General features: G+C 53.9%; 1 pseudogene; it reads left to right on the plus strand.

Annotated features, from left to right (window-relative positions):
• Nucleotides 1-1,758: 1,758 nt before the first annotated feature.
• Nucleotides 1,759-7,500, plus strand: part of LOC135530748 (LIM and calponin homology domains-containing protein 1-like) — a 92,011-nt pseudogene continuing 86,269 nt past the window's right edge.

Genomic DNA, 7,500 nt, shown 5'->3' on the forward strand with positions numbered 1-7,500 from the left:
CCCCTCCCTCCCCATTCTTCCCTCCTCCTCCTTCCCCATTCCTCTCCCTCCTCCCTCCCCTCCCTCCCCCTCCTCCCCATTCCTCTCCCTCTTCCTTCCTCCCTCCCTCCCCATTCCTCTCCTCCCCCCCATTCCTCTCCCTCTTCCCCCCATTCCTCTCCCCTCCTCCCTCCTCCCCATTCCTCCCTCCCTCCCCATTCCTCTCCCTCTTCCCCCCCATTCCTTCCCTCCTCCCTCCTCCCCATTCCTCTCCCTCTTCCCCCCCATTCCTCTCCCTCCTCCCTCCCTCCCCCCATTCCTCCCCCATTCTCTCCCTCCTTTCCCCATTCCTTCTCCCTCCTCCCCCTATTCCCTCTCCCCTCCTCCCCCATTCCTCTCTCCCTCCCCCCATTCCTCTCCCTCCCTTTCCTTCCTTCCCTATTCCTCTCCTCCCCATTCCTCTCCCTATTCTCCCCATTCCTCTCCCTCCTCTCCCCATTCTCTCCCCCCATTCCTTTCCCCTCTTACTCCCTTCCCTCCCCTCCCTCCCCATCCCTCTCCCTCCTCTCCCCCATTCCTCTCCCTCCTCCCCCCATCCTCTCCCTCCTTCCCTCCCTCCCCATTTCTCTCCTCTTCCCCCATTCCTCTCCCTCCTCCCCATTCTTCTCCTTTCCCTTCCATGCCTCTCCTCCTCCCCCATTCTCTCCCTCCCCCATTCTCTCCTTTCCTCCCCCATTTCTCCCTCCTTCCTTCCCTTCCTGCACATTTCCTTCCTCCCCTATTCCTTCCTCCCCCTATTGTCTCTCCTCTCCTTCTATCTCCCTTCCTCCCCCCCATTCTCTTCTCCTCCCCCCATTCTTCTCCCTCCTTCCCTATTCTCTCCCTCCTCCTTCCTCCTCCCTCCCCATGCCTCTCTTTCTCTCCCCCATGCCTTTCTCCTTCCATTCCTCTTCTTTCCTTCCTCCATTCCTTCCCTCCCTCCTCCATTCCTCTCCTCCCCCCCCATTCTCCCTCCCTCCCCCATTCTCTCCCTCCTCCCCCCATTCCTTCCTCCTCCCTCCTCCTTCCCATTCCTCTTCCCCCATTCCTCCCCATTCCTCTCCCTCCCTATTCTCTCCCCCCCATTCCTCTCTCTTATTCTTCCGTCCTCCCCCATTCTTCTCCTCCCCCCATTCTTTCTCCCCCATTCTCTCCTCCTGCCCCCAATCCTCTTCTCCTCCCCTATTCCCTCCTTCCTCCCTCCCCTCCCTCATTCCTCTCCCTCCTCCCCCATTCTCTCTCCCCCCTATTCATCTCCCTCCTCCCTCCCCCACATTCGTCTTCCTCCCCCCCACATTCTTCTCTCCCTCCTCCCCATTCTTCTCTTTCCCCCTATTCCTTCTCCCCCATTCCTCTTCTCCCCCATTCCTTCCAGTCTCCCCTATTTTTCCCTCCCCCATTCCTCTTCTATTATTCCTCTCCCTCCTCCCCTAATCTCTTCCTCTCTTCCCCATTCTTCCTTCCTTTCCTTCCTCCCCTCCCTCATTTCTCCCTCCTCCCTTCCCCTATTCCTCTCCCCCCATTCTGTCTCCCTCCTCCCCTCCCCATTCGTCTTCCTCCCCCCCCCCACATTCCTCTCCTCCTCCTCCCCCATTCTTTCCTCCTCTATTTTCCTTCTCTCTCCATTCCTCTCCCTCCTCCCCATTCTCTCCCCCTTCCCCATTCTTCTCCCTCCCCCCATTCCTCTCCCTCCCCCCATTCCTCTCCCCCCATTCCTCTCCCTCCTCCCCCCATCCCCAGGACAACCTGTCAGTGTTCCTCAGAGGCTGTGAGGAGTTGGGTCTGAAAGGTTCCCAGCTGTTTAATCCGGGAGACCTTCAGGACACCTCCATACAAGCCAACCTCAGGTTAGAGAGAGAGAGAAACGTGTGTGCGTGCGTATATATATAAATATACACAGTATATAACTAGGCCCCTATCAAGGCCTGAACTGTCCCTCAGAAACCCCTCCTCTCCCTATCAAGGCCTGAACTGTCCCTCAGAAACCCCTCCTCTCCCTATCAAGGTCTGAACTGTCCTCCAGAAACCCCTCCTCTCCCTATCAAGGTCTGAACTGTCCTCCAGAAACCCCTCCTCTCCCTATCAAGGCCTGAACTGTCCCTCAGAAACCCCTCCTCTCCCTATCAAGGCCTGAACTGCCCTCAAAACCCTCCTCTCCCTATCAAGGTCTGAACTGTCCCTCAGAAACCCTCCTCTTCCCTATCAAGGCCTGAACTGTCCTCAGAAACCCCTCCCTCCCTATCAAGGCCTGAACTGTCCCTCAGAAACCCCTCCTCTCCCTATCAAGGCCTGAACTGTCCCTCAGAAACCCTCCTCTCCCTATCAAGGCCTGAACTGCCCCTCAAAAACCCTCCTCTCCCTATCAAGGCCTGAACTGTCCCTCAGAAACCCCTCCTCTCCCTATCACGGCCTGAACTATCCTCCAGAAACCCTTCCTCCCTATCAAGGCCTGAACTGCCCCTCAAAAACCCTCCTCTCCCTATCAAGGCCTGAACTGTCCCTCAAAAACCCTTCCTCCCTATCAAGGCCTGAACTGCCCCTCAAAACCCTCCTTCTCCCTATCAAGGCCTGAACTGTCCCTCAGAAACCCCTCCCTCTCCCTATCAAGGCCTGAACTGTCCTCCAGAAACCCTCCTTCCCTATCAAGGCCTGAACTGTCCTCAGAAACCCCTCCTCTCCCTATCAAGGCCTGAACTGTCCTCCAGAAACCCCTCCTCTCCCTATCAAGGCCTGAACTATCCCCCAGAAACCCTTCCTCTCCCTATCAAGGCCTGAACTGTCCTCCAGAAACCCTTCCTCTCCCTATCACGGCCTGAACTGTCCCTCAGAAACCCCTCCTCTCCCTATCAAGGCCTGAACTGTCCTCCAGAAACCCTTCCTCTCCCTATCAAGGCCTGAACTGTCCTCCAGAAACCCTTCCTCTCCTATCAAGGCCTGAACTGTCCTCCAGAAACCTCTTCCTCTCCCTATCAAGGCCTGAACTGTCCTCCAGAAACCCTTCCTCTCCTATCAAGGCCTGAACTGTCCTCCAGAAACCCCTCCTCTCCCTATCAAGGTCTGAACTGTCCCCCAGAAACCCTTCCTCTCCCTATCAAGGCCTGAACTGTCCCTCAGAAACCCCTCCTCTCCCTATCAAGGCCTGAACTGTCCTCCAGAAACCCTTCCTCTCCCTATCAAGGCCTGAACTGTCCTCCAGAAACCCTTCCTCTCCCTATCAAGGCCTGAACTGTCCTCCAGAAACCCTTCCTCTCCCTATCAAGGCCTGAACTGTCCTCCAGAAACCCTTCCTCTCCCTATCAAGGCCTGAACTGTCCCTCAGAAACCCCTCCTCTCCCTATCAAGGCCTGAACTGTCCCCCCAGAAACCTTCCTTCTCCCTATCAAGGCCTGAACTGTCCTCCAGAAACCCCTCCTCTCCCTATCAAGGCCTGAACTGTCCCCCAGAAACCCTTCCTCTCCCTATCAAGGCCTGAACTGTCCTCCAGAAACCCTTCCTCTCCCTATCAAGGCCTGAACTGTCCCTCAGAAACCCTTCCTCTCCCTATCAAGGCCTGAACTGTCCCTCAGAAACCCTCCTCTCCCTATCAAGGCCTGAACTGTCCCTCAGAAACCCTCCTTCCCTATCAAGGCCTGAACTGTCCCTCAGAAACCCCTCCTTCCCTATCAGGCCTGAACTGTCCTCAGAAACCCTCCTCTCCTATCAAGGTCTGAACTGTCCTCAGAAACCCTCTCTCCCTATCAAGGCCTGAACTGTCCTCCAGAAACCCTCCTCTCCCTATCAAGGCCTGAACTGTCCTCAGAAACCCTCCTCTCCCTATCAAGGCCTGAACTGTCCTCCAGAAATCCCTCCTCTCCCTATCAAGGCCTGAACTGTCCTCCAGAAACCCTTCCTCTCTATCAAGGCCTGAACTGTCCTCCAGAAACCCTCCTCTCCCTATCAAGGCCTGAACTGTCCCTCAGAAACCCCTCCTCTCCCTATCAAGGCCTGAACTGTCCCTCAGAAACCCCTCCTTCCCTATCAAGGCCTGAACTGTCCCTCAGAAACCCTTCCTCTCCCTATCAAGGCCTGAACTATCCTCCAGAAACCCTCCTCTCCCTATCAAGGCCTGAACTGTCCTCCAGAAACCCTTCCTCTCCCTATCAAGGCCTGAACTGTCCCTCAGAAACCCTCCTCTCCCTATCAAGGTCTGAACTGTCCCTCAGAAACCCTCCTCTCCCTATCAAGGCCTGAACTGTCCCTCAGAAACCCTCCTCTCCCTATCAAGGCCTGAACTGTCCTCATAAACCTTTCCTCTCCCTATCAAGGCCTGAACTGTCCTCATAAACCCCTCCTCTCCCTATCAAGGCCTGAACTATCCTCCAGAAACCCTTCCTCCCTATCAAGGCCTGAACTGTCCTCCAGAAACCCCTCCTCTCCCTATCAAGGCCTGAACTGTCCCTCAGAAACCCCTCCTCTCCCTATCAAGGCCTGAACTGTCCCTCATAAACCCTTCCTCTCCCTATCAAGGCCTGAACTGTCCCTCATAAACCCCTCCTCTCCCTATCAAGGCCTGAACTATCCTCCAGAAACCCCTCCTCTCCTATCAAGGCCTGAACTGTCCTCCAGAAACCCCTCCTCTCCCTATCAAGGCCTGAACTGTCCCTCAGAAACCCTTCCTCTCCCTATCAAGGCCTGAACTGTCCCCCAGAAACCCCTCCTCCCTATCAAGGCCTGAACTGTCCCTCAGAAACCCTTCCTCTCCCTATCAAGGCCTGAACTGTCCCTCAGAAACCCTCTCCCTATCAAGGCCTGAACTATCCTCCAGAAACCCCTTCCTCTCCCTATCAAGGCCTGAACTGTCCCTCAGAAACCCCTCCTCTCCCTATCAAGGCCTGAACTATCCTCCAGAAACCCCTCTCTCCCTATCAAGGCCTGAACTGTCCCTCAGAAACCCTCCTCTCCCTATCAAGGCCTGAACTATCCTCCAGAAACCCCTCCTCTCCCTATCAAGGCCTGAACTATCCTCCAGAAACCCTTCCTCTCCCTATCAAGGCCTGAACTGTCCCTCAGAAACCCCTCCCTCTCCCTATCAAGGTCTGAACTGTCCCTCAGAAACCTCCTCTCCCTATCAAGGCCTGAACTGTCCTCCAGAAACCCTTCCTCTCCCTATCAAGGCCTGAACTGTCCCTCAGAAACCCTCCTCTCCCCTATCAAGGTCTGAACTGTCCCTCAGAAACCCTCCTCTCCCTATCAAGGCCTGAACTGTCCCTCAGAAACCCCTCCTCTCCCTATCAAGGCCTGAACTGTCCCTCATAAAACCCTGTCCTCATAAACCCCTCCCTATCAAGGCCTGAACTGTCCTCATAACTGTCCCCGAACCCCCTCTCCCTATCAAGGCCTGAACTATCCTCCAGAAACCCTTCCTCCCTATCAAGGCCTGAACTGTCCTCCAGAAACCCTTCCCTCTGAACTGTCCTCGGTGAAATCAAGGCCTGAACTGTCCCTCATAAACCCTTCCTCTCCCTATCAAGGCCTGAACTGTCCCTCATAAACCCCTCCTCTCCCTATCAAGGCCTGAACTGTCCCTCAGAAACCCTTCCTCTCCCTATCAAGGCCTGAACTGTCCTCCAGAAACCCTTCCTCCCTATCAAGGCCTGAACTGTCCCTCAGAAACCCCTCCTCTCCCTATCAAGGCCTGAACTGTCCCTCATAAACCCCTCCTCTCCCTATCAAGGCCTGAACTGTCCCTCAGAAACCCTCCTCTCCCTATCAAGGCCTGAACTATCCTCAGTCCCTATCAAGGCCTGAACTGTCCTCAGAAACCCTCTCCCTATCAAGGCCTGAACTATCCCAGAAACCCCTCCCCTCCCTATCAAGGCCTGAACTGTCCTCAGAAACACCTCCTCTCCCTATCAAGGCCTGAACTATCCTCCAGAAACCCCTCCTCTCCCTATCAAGGCCTGAACTATCCTCCAGAAACCCCTCCTCTCCCTATCAAGGCCTGAACTATCCTCCAGAAACCCTTCCTCCCTATCAAGGCCTGAACTGTCCCTCAGAAATCCTTCCTCTTTCTCCCCATGTTGGTTTTTGTGTTCATCGATGTCCTAATTCTTGTTGTTGTCCTTGTTGGGTTGTAAGTCCTCCTATCCCATTCCTTCTGTTTGTTGCCTGGTGATTCAGCAGATGAGTCTTGCAAGAACCAAGTTGATCACTCGCTGTCTCTCCATACTATTTCCACAAAATAAAAGTATCTTCCAATTCCTCTAGATGGGAAGAACAAAACTAAACTAAACTGTTCACATATACAGTGGCGAGAACAAGTATTTGATACTCTGCCGATTTCGCAGGTTGTTCTACTTACAAAGCATGTAAAGGTCTGTATTTTTTATCATAGGTACACTTCAACTGTGAGAGACGGAATCTAAAACAAAAATCCAGAAAATCACATTGTATGATTTTTAAGTAATTAATTTGCATTTTATTGCATGACATAAATATATGATCACTTACCAACCAGTAAGAATTCCGGCTCTCACAGACCTGTTAGTTTTTCTTTAAGAAGCCCCCCTGTTCTCCACTCATTACCTGTATTAACTGCACCTGGGGAGGACAGCTAATGTCAGTCCCACCAAGCCTTCTCAGGAAGGCTACACTTCTCTGTTGAGATACAGACACCCGTCTCTGTCGAGAGCTTTGGTCACATGACCTGGTTCCAGGGCAGCCTGAACTTTCAGCCAGTCGAAACATACAAGTCAACGTGATTCAAAGACATGATGAAACCACGTGACTGTGGTCAACTCCAACCCAGCTAACAGCCTTCATCTCAAAGACATGATGAAACCACGTGACTGTGGTCAACTCCAACCCAGCTAACAGCCTTCGTCTCAAAGACATGATGAAACCACGTGACTGTGGTCAACTCCAACCCAGCTAACAGCCTTCATCTCAAAGACATGATGAAACCACGTGACTGTGGTCAACTCCAACCCAGCTAACAGCCTTCATCTCAAAGACATGATGAAACCACGTGACTGTGGTCAACTCCAACCCAGCTAACAGCCTTCGTCTCAAAGACATGATGAAACCACGTGACTGTGGTCAACTCCAACCCAGCTAACAGCCTTCGGCCTCAAAGACATGATGAAACCACGTGACTGTGGTCAACTCCAACCCAGCTAACAGCCTTCGACAACTCGTTCTAGTCATCTTACTTACAACCAGTTAGCGAAGCTAAACACGGATAATGATTCCGCTTCCGGTGAGGCACGGTGTCCGTTGGCCCTCAGTAGGTGAGGCACGGTGTCCGTTGTCCCTCAGTGGGTGAGGCACGGTGTCCGTTGGCCCTCAGTAGGTGAGGCACGGTGTCCGTTGTCCCTCAGTAGGTGAGACACGGTGTCCGTTGGCCCTCAGTAGGCGAGGCACGGTGTCCGTTGTCCCTCAGTGGGTGAGACACGGTGTCCGTTGGCCCTCAGTAGGCGAGGCACGGTGTCCGTTGTCCCTCAG

This window comes from Oncorhynchus masou, unplaced genomic scaffold (assembly GCF_036934945.1).
Source record: "Oncorhynchus masou masou isolate Uvic2021 unplaced genomic scaffold, UVic_Omas_1.1 unplaced_scaffold_1412, whole genome shotgun sequence".
In the NCBI taxonomy this organism is placed as follows: domain Eukaryota; kingdom Metazoa; phylum Chordata; class Actinopteri; order Salmoniformes; family Salmonidae; genus Oncorhynchus; species Oncorhynchus masou.